This window comes from Moschus berezovskii, chromosome 11 (genome assembly GCF_049115385.1).
Source record: "Moschus berezovskii isolate FMDL1 chromosome 11, NW_MosBer_1.0, whole genome shotgun sequence".
Lineage (NCBI taxonomy): Eukaryota > Metazoa > Chordata > Mammalia > Artiodactyla > Moschidae > Moschus > Moschus berezovskii.
Window position 1 is genome coordinate 92,314,345 of NC_142470.1, and position 12,666 is coordinate 92,327,010.

The window sequence follows — 12,666 nt, forward strand, 5'->3', positions numbered from 1 at the left end:
CTCTTGAGTATATCACAGAATTGGATTTTTCTTTGTTATCAGTCTGAGAATCTTTTTAAAAATACAGTTGAGTGTAGCCCATTTATATTTACATGACAGATATATTTGAACTTAGTTTTGTCTTATGTTCTGTTTTCTATTTTTACAACTTTTAAATGTCATAGAGGTTCTCTTTGCTTTGGTTTTTGTATTTATTATAATATTTAGAAAGATTAGAGTGTTGTTCCGGTGTTTACCGTTATAACTATGTAGAATTGCGTTCACCTTCTATGTCTGTAGAAAAAATTACTAAGAAAGCTCACCCCGTACCTGGAAATAAAGAATGGCTGCATTGTCCTTTGGATGTCATTTTAGAGCAGTTCTTAACAAGCCTGCTTAAGGGTTAGCTGACTTCCTAGAGCAGCGATTCTCAAGTGCAGTACTCAACTAACAGCATCAGCACCAGCATCACCAGGGAACTCAGAAATACAAGTTCTCAGTTTCCATCCTAGACAAAGTAATTAGCCTCCAATTTAAAAAAATAAGTTAAAAAAAAAAGAAAGAAACTCTGTGGATGGAGTCTAGCAGTCTGTGCTTGAGCTAGACCTCCACATGAATCTGATGCAGGTGCAGTGGTCCTCAGACAAGAGCAGTTTTGTCCCAAAGAAGACATTTGGAACTGAATGGAGGCATTTTTTTGGTTGTCACAAGTGGGGAAGACAGTGCTACAAGCATCTCGTGACGTGTACTGCAATGTACAGGACAGCCTCCACCCCATCCCAACAAAATATTAACTGGACCCAGACATTCACAGCGCAGAGGTTGAGAAACTCTTCGAAGAGAATATAACTTTGTTTGATAATACTATTTATTATGGATTAGGGCCCAGGTGTTAATTTGGAGAAGAAAATCATTTGCATCTTATCAAGTTATCTGATAGAAGTACAAATTCTGTAGAGAAAATAACCCCAAAGTTATGCTGTAATCACCAAGTAGAGTATTTTGTGTAACAAAACATCATAAAACTTAGTTGCTTAAAACAATAAGCTTTTATTATTATCATGGTTTCTGGGGTCAGGAATTCATTAAGTGGCTTTAGTTCTTAGGTTTTAACAGTGTTGTTTGTTTGTTTTTGTAGTGAGAGGTCTCACATTTAACTATCCCGTTTTTCCCCTCTAGTAAGCCCTGGGTTTTTGTTTTGTCTCAACTGTTTTTCCCTTCAGGAAGAAACCACGATAATATCCAGGCCAGGTGAAATGTCTTATCATCCTAGGTTTTGCATGTAACTTCATTTAGCAAAGGTTAATTGGGAGAATGGCACTGAAACATGTATATTATCATATGTGAAATGAATCGCCAGTCCAGGTTCGATGCATGATACAGGATGCTCGGGGCTGGTGCACTGGGATGACCCAGAGGGATGGGATGGGGAGGGAGGTGGGAGGGGGGTTCAGGATGGGGAACACGTGTACACCCGGGGCGGATTCATGTCAATGTATGGCAAAACCAATACAATATTGTAAAGTAATTAGCCTCCAATTAAAATAAATTTTTTTAAAAAAGGTTAATTGGAAGGGATTGGCAATTGTATTTTTTTTTCCCATGACAAAGTTCTCTATCTTAGAGTTCAGTTCAGTTGTGCAGTTGTGTCGGACTCTTTGCTACCCCATGGACTATACATTTCCTGGAATTTTAATTTGTATATTATATAATTACGTAAAATTTTTATATTTTATATAATTTCTAATATTTATTATATAATATATATGTTACAAACAATATTATATAATATATAAAGGAAATTTATATATTATATAATAATCCCTTTATCTAATAGGTCACTACTTACAAATGTTTCATCTGTGTGCTCCTTCTCTACTGCTTCTCAGAACCAGACCAGATCCAGAAGCTCCTGCTGGTATCCATTGCTTCTGTTTTAAAAGGAATCTGCCCCTACATGCTGAGAGAGGTATTTGTTACTGCCTGCTAGTTGTTCCTTTGTTTATATTTTAGCTGCTGAATCCCTCTCTACTACAGCAGCTTCTCTTCATGTTCTCCTACAAACCTCTCTGATCAACCTCTGATGCTTTTGGTTATCTTTCCTCTATTGGGCCTAATATTTCAGGTCTCTTCTCGTTTCTCTGCAAATGAAGCTTGCTCTTTTGTTTTTATTCTAACTGTTGCTTTTCTAATGAATTCTGGTAAGAAAAGTAGTAAGGATTTGTTTCACTACTTTTAAAATTACAAACCTTCAAAAAAGCTTTAAAAATAATACAGTGACTGTATGTGTTTATCATATCAGCATTTACTGATTGATAAACTTATGCTTTGGTCTTCCTCTCCTAAGAAGCAAAGGTAGGTAACTTAGAGCTGGCCAGCAATTAATGTTCCACTATTTTATTCTATTTGAAATGACTTAGATAGTCAATGAATTCTCTTCATTTAATTTAGTTTCAAGTTACAAAAATCTGGAGAGACTAGACTATTTTAGTTAGACATTCCCCAAACATAATATTCCTAAAGATTATTGAAAACTCTTAACCTCATTTACCGCTATTTACTTAAAAGCTTTTGTCATATCATTTATTTTTCTTGCTGACAAATTTTGTAACAGGAATAATAAGGTCTTATTTGATTTCTCGTAAACATATGTACAATAAAAGTATTATACCTAAATTCATAACTGTAAAACCATGTCTGTATTAATCAAACCGGAAAGCTTAAGGTAACTTTAATGATTGCATGTGTGCTCAGTCGGCTCTTTGCAACCCCATGGACTGTAGCCCTCCAGACTTCTCTGCCTTTGGGGTTTTCCAGGCAGGAATATTGGAATTGGTTTGCTATTTCATCCTTCAGGGGATCTTCCCTACCCAGGGATCAAATCCATGTCTTCTGAATTGGCAAGCGGATTCTTCACCACTGAGCCTCCTGGGAAGCCCAAGATAACTTTAATACCAGATATACCAGATATTAATTCAATATTGAGTACTTATGAACCTAAAATGTATTCTGGCCAATGTCTTATATTTTTGAGTATTTATCTAAGTGCTTAATTTCCTTTAATTAAATAGAGCTCTTTTACAAATTAATTTTGGCAGTGCCACACATCTATTATACACATACAAACACACAAACACAGGGACCTCAAAGCTCCCATTCCAAAATTTCAGTCGTGAATCAGGTACAGCAAGGTAAAACCCATCAGTTACAAAAGAGATTGGATTCAAATTGGGTTTCTGGCAGATGTGAGAAATCAAGCTAACCTGTCTAGATGGCAATACCCTTTTATAATAATACTTACGGAAAAGACACTTCTATTCATAGATTTTGGTGATTTTAGGTGCCAAGTGGAACCTTTCTCTTCTTCTTGGGGATGTCCCACTCTTGGACAAGAACAGACAGGTTTTTTTCCTTTGTTTTTTTTCCTGATCCTTTCCTCCATTTGACATCAGTAAAAGTTTTAAATATCACAAAATTTCTTTGGCTGTAAATGGAGAAACAATACCAAGCAAAATGAAAAACCCAAATAACAAACACAAAATCCTAAATAAACCCTCAAGTTTTGTCTTGGGGTTTTACAGATACCAACAACACAGTAGACCATAAATGACATAATTAATACAAGAAAGGTCACAGTACTTGGGGCACAGGGCCCCAAGATAACCCTGCCTAAACCTCTTGTGGAGATCCCAACAGGTACTATGGCCACACATTGTTACAATAAAATATCATCATCCTCCCACCCATGCATTTGTCTTATTCAAAATAAGCCTCAGAAGACTTGCTTTAGGGATAGTTGAAACTAGTTGATCATTTAAAATTCTCCATTTTTAAAGACAGGAAATTCAAGAAAAGAAAAATACATAATATACACACAAATGCATACAAAGGAACAAATGAACCAGTTCATAAATCAGGTAAAAGTCCAACCACTCTTGCCTCTCTCCAAAAGGGTACCCTACTCAAATACAAAATAAATTAACTCTTCCAGAGAAAAAGCCCTGGAGAGGAAATAAAGGCCCAACTGTTCACACCAGGATGACTTACCGTACTGTATGGATCCCATTGGCTCCCAAATGTTGATTCCTTGCTCTAACTGCCCAGCACTGGGGCAGCCGGTGCTGCCTTAGGGAAATTCAAAGGGAAAATCCTCAGGACAAGGGACCCCAGCACCTGCTAGGGCCTTACCTGAAAATTCCCCAACCAGGCCTGGCTAGCCATGAGCAACAAGGCTTTTGACTGACTACAACAAAATTTGTTACCAAGTCCAAGTTTGTACTGCTTGCTGCATGACAGGCCAATAAATCAAGAGATAAGTTTTTGGAGCAAGGAGTGGCAGTTTTATTCACAAAGCCAGCAGTCTGAGAAAATGGTGGACTCATGTCCCAAAGAACCATCTTGCCTGAGTTAGAATTCAGGCTTCTTTTACACTAAAAGGAGGAAAAGTAATGTCAAACATTCCCTGGTCCCTGTCAGCCTCCTGAAGAGATGTTAATTTCTTCCTGCCTGTAGTCATTCACAGGTGGGCCTGGTCAGGTTGTTTCCTGTGAGCTAAACAAAGGTATTTTAGCTTAATGCTCATTACCTGGGAGGCAAGTTCCCCAGAAATGCATCATTATATATAATTTAAGCTTATAGACAACATCCCTTTAGTGATTAGCTTCTAATAGAATACAATCCCTATTACATAACACTCTACCTAATATAACAATTTTTAACATCCTGCCACATTTGCTTTTTCCTACAGAAAAAGCTTTCCTTTTTTTCTACTGAACCATTTCAAAGTAAATTGCAGATACTGATACTTCACCCTAACTACTTCGGAGAAGGCAATGGCAAGCCACTCCAGTACTCTTGCCTAGAAAATCCCATGGACAGAGGAGCCTGGTGGGCTACAGTCCATGGGGTCGCTACTAGTCAGACAAGACTGAGCAACTTCACTTTCACTTTTCACTTTCACACGTTGGAGAAGGAAATGGCAACCCACTCCAGTGTTCTTGCCTGGAGAATCCCAGGGATGGCGGAGCCTAGTGGGCTGCCGTCCTTGGGGTCGCACAGAGTCGGACACGACTGAAGTGACTTAGCAGTAGCAGCAACTACTTCAGTAGGTATCTCCTAAAAATAGGCATTCTCCTGCTGCTGCTAAGTTGCTTCAGTCATGTCCGACTCTGTGCAACCCCATAGATGGCAGCCCATCAGGCTCCCCCATCCCTGGGATTCTCCAGGCAAGAACACTGGAGTGGGCTTTCATTTCCTTCTCCAATGCATGAAAGAGAAAAGTGAAAGTGAAGTTGCTCAGTCGTGTCTGACTCCTAGCGACCCCAAGGACTGCAGCCTACCAGGTTCCTCCATCCATGGGATTTTCCAGGCAAGAGTACTGGAGTGGGTTGCCATTTCCTTCTCTGAGGCATTCTCCTACATAACCATAAAATCTCAGACTGGAGTGAATTAATAACATTCATTCCATATGTCATTTAATATATAATTCATATTTAAATTCCCCAACTTTAAATATTTAAATATATTGCCTTCCCCAAAATGTCTGCTTTATTTGTTTTTCGGTCCGTAATCCAATCAAGGTTTACAACACCTCATTTTGTTGTTGGGTTTTGGTTGAGCCATAACCGCTCTGTCTCTCCTTTTACTTTTTTTTTAAGCCCTTTATTTTTGAAGCATTAGGGTCCACTGCGTTATAGAATGCCCATGTGATGCTTTCCTTATGCTATTTGGTGTAAACTGCAAGTCACTTAGATTCTGAATAGATGTGAATTCCAACGTGGTTGCCATTAACCTCTTAAGAAGAGAATAAACATTTTTGTTCAAGGTCTGAGTACTCTCTAAACTTCAGCAAGCAAGTTTTGGATGAAGCATGGAGGAAGCAGTTTTCTGATGAACCTTAAATTCAAGTAGTTTCCTATCATTACCACCTTCAGTAGTTAAGGAATACATTGCAGATGTCAAATAAGTGGAGTACTTTTTATTTAAAAAGGTAAGTTTTATTTTCTTTTTGTATCCCTGTAGTAAAATAAATTCTTTCAAAAGGTCAACCTCATAAGTACCTTTATACTTTGATCTTTTTCTCTAAGCTTATTTACTTTTTACTCATTTGGTTTCATAATCTCATCTACCTATTTCCAAATAGAGTGAGAATAACCAATGTCAGAAAATAGAACAGAACTGACCCTATACCCACACAGTGCCAGGAATTAAAAATAAAACCCTGTGACTATTTCTTTGTTTAATTCTTCTTTGACACAAAATTTAATTAAATGTTGGATCTAGTGCCTCCAAAGAACAGAGTCATGTAAGTATGTAGCCTGAAGACAAGTTTAGAAAAGAACCCTATTTGACTATAATATTCTTATAAGCTCTTTACAAAGTACTTTTACATGTATTATTAGACTTGATCTTTAAAACTCTGTAAGGTAGAAGGCTTTCCCCATGGCTTGCTGCTGCTGCTGCTGCTAAGTCACTTCAGTCGTGTCCGACTCTGTGTGACCCCTTAGACGGAAGCCCACCAGGCTCCCCCATCCCTGGGATTCTCCAGGCAAGAACACTGGAGTGGGTTGCCATTTCCTTCTCCAATGTGTGAAAGTGAAGTCGCTCAGTCGTGTCCGACCCCTAGCGACCCCATGGACTACAGCCTACCAGGCTCCTCCTCATCCATGGGATTTTCTAGGCAATAGTACTGGAGAGGGGTAAAGAATCCACCTGCAATGCAGCAAACGAGGGTTTGATCCCTGGGTCAGGAAGATCCCCTAGAGGAGGAAATGGCAACCCACTCCAGTATTCTTGCCTGGAAAATCCCATGGACAGAGGAGCCTAGAGGGCTATAGTCCATGGGGTCACAGAGTTGGACATTGCTGAGCAACTGAACACACACACAGAGGTAGTTGAAGAAGGTAGTGAAATCTCTTTTCAAATATGAAAACTGAGGCTCAAAGATATGTACATAACTTGCCCAGGATCTCATGACTACAACTGGCAGAGATGGGATTTAAATCTGGCTGTGGATTGCATGCCAAAGGTGTGCTGTGGGAATCTCATCTGACTGAATTTACCTCCTCAGTCAAAAATCCAGGAAACACAGAAAGGGTGTATAAACTCGAACCCAAAGCAATAAAGAAAATGGCTACGGGATCGTACTTATCAATAATTACCTTAAACGTAAATGGGTTGAATGCCCCAAGCAAAAGATAAAGGCTGACTGAATGGATACAAAAACAAGACCCCCATATATGTTGTCCACCTCAAAACGAGGGACACACACAGACTCAAAGTGAAGGGCTGGAAAAAGATATTCCATGCAAATAGAGACCAAAAGAAAGCAGGAGTAGCAATACTCATATCAGATAAAATAGACTTTAAAACAAAGGCTGTGAAAAGAGACAAAGAAGGAAACTACATAATGATCAAAGGATCAATCCAAGATGAAGATATAACAATTATAAATATTTATGCACCCAACATAGGAGCACCGCAATATGTAAGACAATTACTAACAAGTATGAAAGGGGAAATTAACAATAATGCAATAATAGTGGGAGATTTTAATACCCCCACTTACATCTATGGATAGATCAACTAAACAGAAAATTAACAAGGAAACACAAACTTTAAATGATACAATAGACCAGTTAGACCTAATAGATATCTACAGGACATTTCACCCCAAAACAATGAATTTCACCTTTTTCTCAAGCGCACACGGAATGTTTTCCAGGATAGATCACATCCTGGGCCATAAATCTAGCCTTGGTAAATTCAAAAAAGTTGAAATCATTCCATGCATTTTTTCTGACCACAATGCAGTAAGATTAGATCTCAATTACAAGAGAAAAACTATTAAAAATGCCAACATATGGAGGCTGAACAACACGCTGCTGAATAATGAACAAATCATAGAAGAACTCAAAAGAGAAATCAAAATATGCATAGAAATGAATGAAAATGAAAACACAACAACCCAAAACCTCTGGGACACTGTAAAAGCAGTGCTAAGGGGGAAGTTCATAGCAATACAGGCACACCTCAAGAAACAAGAAAAAAGTCAACTAAATAACCTAACTCTACATCTAAAGCAACTAGAAAAGGAAGAAATGAAGAACCCCAGGGTCAGTAGAAGGAAAGAAATTGTAAAAATTAGGGCAGAGATAAATGCAAAAGAAACAAAAGAGACCATAGCAAAAATCAACAAAGCCAAAAGCTGGTTCTTTGAGAAGGTAAATAAAATTGACAAACCGCTAGCCAGACTTATCAAGAAACAAAGGGAGAAGAACCAAATCAATAAAATTAGAAATGAAAATGGAGAGATCACAACTGACAACACAGAAATACAAAGGATTATTAGAGAATACTATCAGCAATTATATGGCAATAAAATGAATAACCTGGAAGAAATGGACAAATTCCTAGAAAAGTACAACTTTCCAAAACTGAACCAGGAAGAAATAGAAAATCTGAACAGACCCATCACAAGCACGGAACTAGAGGCTGTAATCCGGAATCTGCCAGCAAACAAAAGCCCAGGTCCAGACGGCTTCACAGCCGAATTCTACCAAAAATTTAGAGAAGAGCTAACACCTATTCTACTCAAACTCTTCCAGAAAATTGCTGAGGAAGGGAAACTTCCAAACTCATTCTATGAGGCCACCATCACCCTAATCCCAAAACCTGGTAAAGATCCCACAAAAAAAGAAAACTGCTGGCCAATATCACTGATGAACATAGATGCAAAAATCCTTAACAAAATTCTAGCAATCAGAATCCAACAACATATTAAGAAGATCATACATCATGACCAAGTGGGCTTTATCCCAGGAATGCAAGGATTCTTCAATATCCACAAATCAATCAACGTAATACACCACATTAACAAACTGAAAAATAAAAATCATATGATTGTCTCAATAGATGCAGAGAAAGCCTTTGACAAAATTCAACATCCATTTATGATAAAAACCCTCCAGAAAGTGGGAATAGAAGGGACATACCTCAACATAATAAAAGCTATATATGACAAACCCACAGCAAACATTATCCTCAATGGTGAAAAACTGAAAGCATTTCCCCTAAAGTCAGGAACAAGACAAGGGTGCCCACTCTCACCACTACTCTTCAACATAGTTCTGGAAGTTTTGGCTACAGCAATCAGAGCAGAAAAAGACATAAAAGGAATACAAATTGGAAAAGAAGAAGTAAAACTTTCACTGTTCGCTGATGACATGATCCTCTACACAGAAAACCCTAGAGACTCTACCAGAAAACTTCTAGAGCTAATCAATGATTACAGTAATGTTGCAGGATATAAAATCAACACACAGAAATCCCTTGCATTCCTATACACTAATAATGAGAAAATAGAAAGAGAAATTAAGGAAACTATTCCATTCACTGTTGCAACGAAAAGAATTAAATACTTAGGAATATATCCACCTAAGGAAACAAAAGACTTGTACATAGAAAACTATAAAACACTACTGAAAGCAATCAAAGAGGACACTAATAGATGGAGAAATATACCATGCTCATGGATTGGAAGAATAAATATTGTAAAAATGAGTATACTACCCAAAGTAATTTATACATTCAATGCAATCCCTATCAAGCTACCAACGATATTTTTCACAGAACTAGAACAAATAATCTCACAATTTGTATGGAAATACAAAAAACCTCGAATAGCCAAAGCAATCTTGAGGAAGAAAAATGGAACTGGGGGAATTAACCTGCCGGACTTCAGGCTCTACTACAAAGCCACAGTCATCAAGACAGTATGGTACTGGCATAGACAGAAATATAGATCAATGGAACAAAATAGAAAGCCCAGAGATAAATCCACGCACCTATGGACACCTCATCTTTGACAAAGGAGGCAAGAATATAAAATGGAGAAGACAGTCTCTTTAACAAGTGGTGCTGGGAAAACTGGTCGGCCACTTGTAAAAGAATGAAACTAGAACACTTCCTAACACCATACACAAAAATAAACTCAAAATGGATTAGAGAGCTAAATGTAAGACCAGAAACTATAAAACTCCTAGAGGAGAACGTAGGCAAAACACTCTCCGACATAAATCACAGCAGGATCCTCCATGACCCACCTCCCAGAATATTGGAAATAAAAGCAAAAATAAACAAATGGGACCTAATTAAAATCAAAAGCTTCTGCTCAGCAAAGGAAACTATAAGCAAGGTGAAAAGACAACCTTCAGAATGGGAGAAAATAATAGCAAATGAAGCAACTGATAAAGGATTAATCTCCAAAATATACAAGCAGCTCCTGCAGCTCAATTCCAGAAAAATAAATGACCCAATCAAAAAATGGGCCAAAGAACTAAACAGACATTTCTCCAAAGAAGACATAAAGATGGCTAACAAACACATGAAAAAATGCTCAACATCCCTCATAATCAGAGAAATGCAAATCAAAACCACAATGAGATACCATTTCACACCTGTCAGAATGGCTGCTATCCAAAAGTCTACATGCAATAAATGCTGGAGAGGATGTGGAGAGAAAGGAACCCTCTTACACTGTTGGTGGGAATGCAAACTAGTACAGCCACTATGGAGAACAGTGTGGAGATTCCTCAAAAAACTGGAAATAGAACTGCCATATGATCCAGCAATCGCACTCCTGGGCATACACACTGAGGAAACCAGAATTGAAAGAGACACATGTACTCCAATGTTCATTGCAGCACTGTTTATAATAGCCAAGACATGGAAGCAACCTAGATGTCCATCTGCAGACGAATGGATAAGAAAGCTTTGGTACATATACACAATGGAGTATTATTCAGCCATTAAAAAGAATACATTTGAATCAGTTCTAATGAGGTGGATGAAACTGGAGCCTATTATACAGAGTGAAGTAAGCCAGAAAGAAAAACACCAATACAGCCTACTAACGCATATATATGGAATTTAGAAAGATGCAAATGATAACCCTGTATACGAGACAGCAAAAGAGACACAGATGTATAGATCAGTCTTTGGGACTCTGTGGGAGAGGGTGAGGGTGGGATGATTTGGGAGAATGTCATTGAAACACGTATGTTGTCATATGTGAAATGAATCACTAGTTCAGGGTCGATGCATGTTATAGGATGCTCGGGGCTGGCATGCGGGGATGACCCAGAGGGAGGATAAAGGGAGGAGGGAGGTGGGAGGGGGGTTCAGGAGGGGGAACTTATGTAAACCCGGGGCGAATTCATTTCAATGTATGGCAAAACCAACCAATATAATATTGTAAAATAAAAAAAAAAAAAGAAAGAAAGGCAATGCCTTTCTTTAGGTTAATTAAATATTTTTAATAAAATATTTTTTAGAATTTAAAAAAAAAATCCAGATATTTATTTTCAGGATGATTAAGCTTCCTGCCATCAATAACAGTTTGGCACTTCCTTCTGTAGGAGTCCTGAATAAACTTCTTTGATTTTTGGAGAGACTCTGTTACCATGGGAATCTGGGGACATTATTACTTCCGGAAACAGTCACTCCACATAAAGTGTTCAAAATATCAATTAGGATCACTCTTGTTTAGACAGATCTGGAAAAGCATCAATCCAGTTTGCACATCTTTCAGCGAAGACTTATTTGCCGTATCTAATAGTTCCTTTGTGTGTGTTTGCTCAAGTATGTCCCGCTCTTTGTGTCCCTTTGGACTGTAGCCCTCCAGGCCCCTCTGTCCATGGGATTTTTCAGCAAGAATACTGGAGTGAGTTGCCATTTCCTCCTTCAGAGAATCTTCCTGACCCAGGGATCAAACCTGTGTCTCCTATGTCTCCTGCATTGCAGGTAGATTCTTTACGTGCTAAGCCATCAAGGAAGCCCATTGGTATCTAATAATACTCACTGGTTTTGTTTTTGCTTTTGCCACATGGCTTGAGTGGTCTCAGTTCCCAACCAGGGATTGAACCTGGGCCATGGAAGCAGTGATAGCGCTGAATCCTAACCACTAGCCATGTATAGTACATCATGAGGAACGCTGGGCTGGAAGAAGCACAAGCTGGAATCAAGATTGCCGGGAGAAATATCAATAACCTCAGATATGCAGATGACACCACCCTTATGGCAGAAAGTGAAGAGGAACTCAAAAGCCTCTTGATGAAAGTGAAAGAGGAGAGTGAAAAGGTTGGCTTGAAGCTCAACATTCAGAAAACAAAGATCATGGCATCTGGTCCCATCACTTCATGGGAAATAGATGAAAAAACAGTGGAAACAGTGTCAGACTTTATTTTTTGGGGCTCCAAAATCACTGCAGATGCTGATTGCAGCCATGAAATTAAAAGACGCTTGCTCCTTGGAAGGAAAGTTATGACCAACCTTGATAGTATATTGAAAAGCAGAGACATTACTTTGCCAACAAAGGTCCATCTAGTCAAGGCTATGGTTTTCCCCGTGGTCATGTATGGATGTCAGAGTTGGACTGTGAAGAAAGCTGATCGCCAAAGAATTGATGCTTTTGAACTGTGGTGCTGGAGAAGACTCTTGAGAGTCCCTTGGACTGCAAGGAGATCCAACCAGTCCATTCTAAAGGAGATCAATCCTGGGTGTTCATTGGAAGGACTGATGCTACAGCTGAAACTGCAATACTTTGGCCACCTCATGCGACGAGTTGACTCACTGGAAAAGACTCTGATGCTAGGAAAGGTTGGGGGCAGGAGGAGAAGGGGACGACCG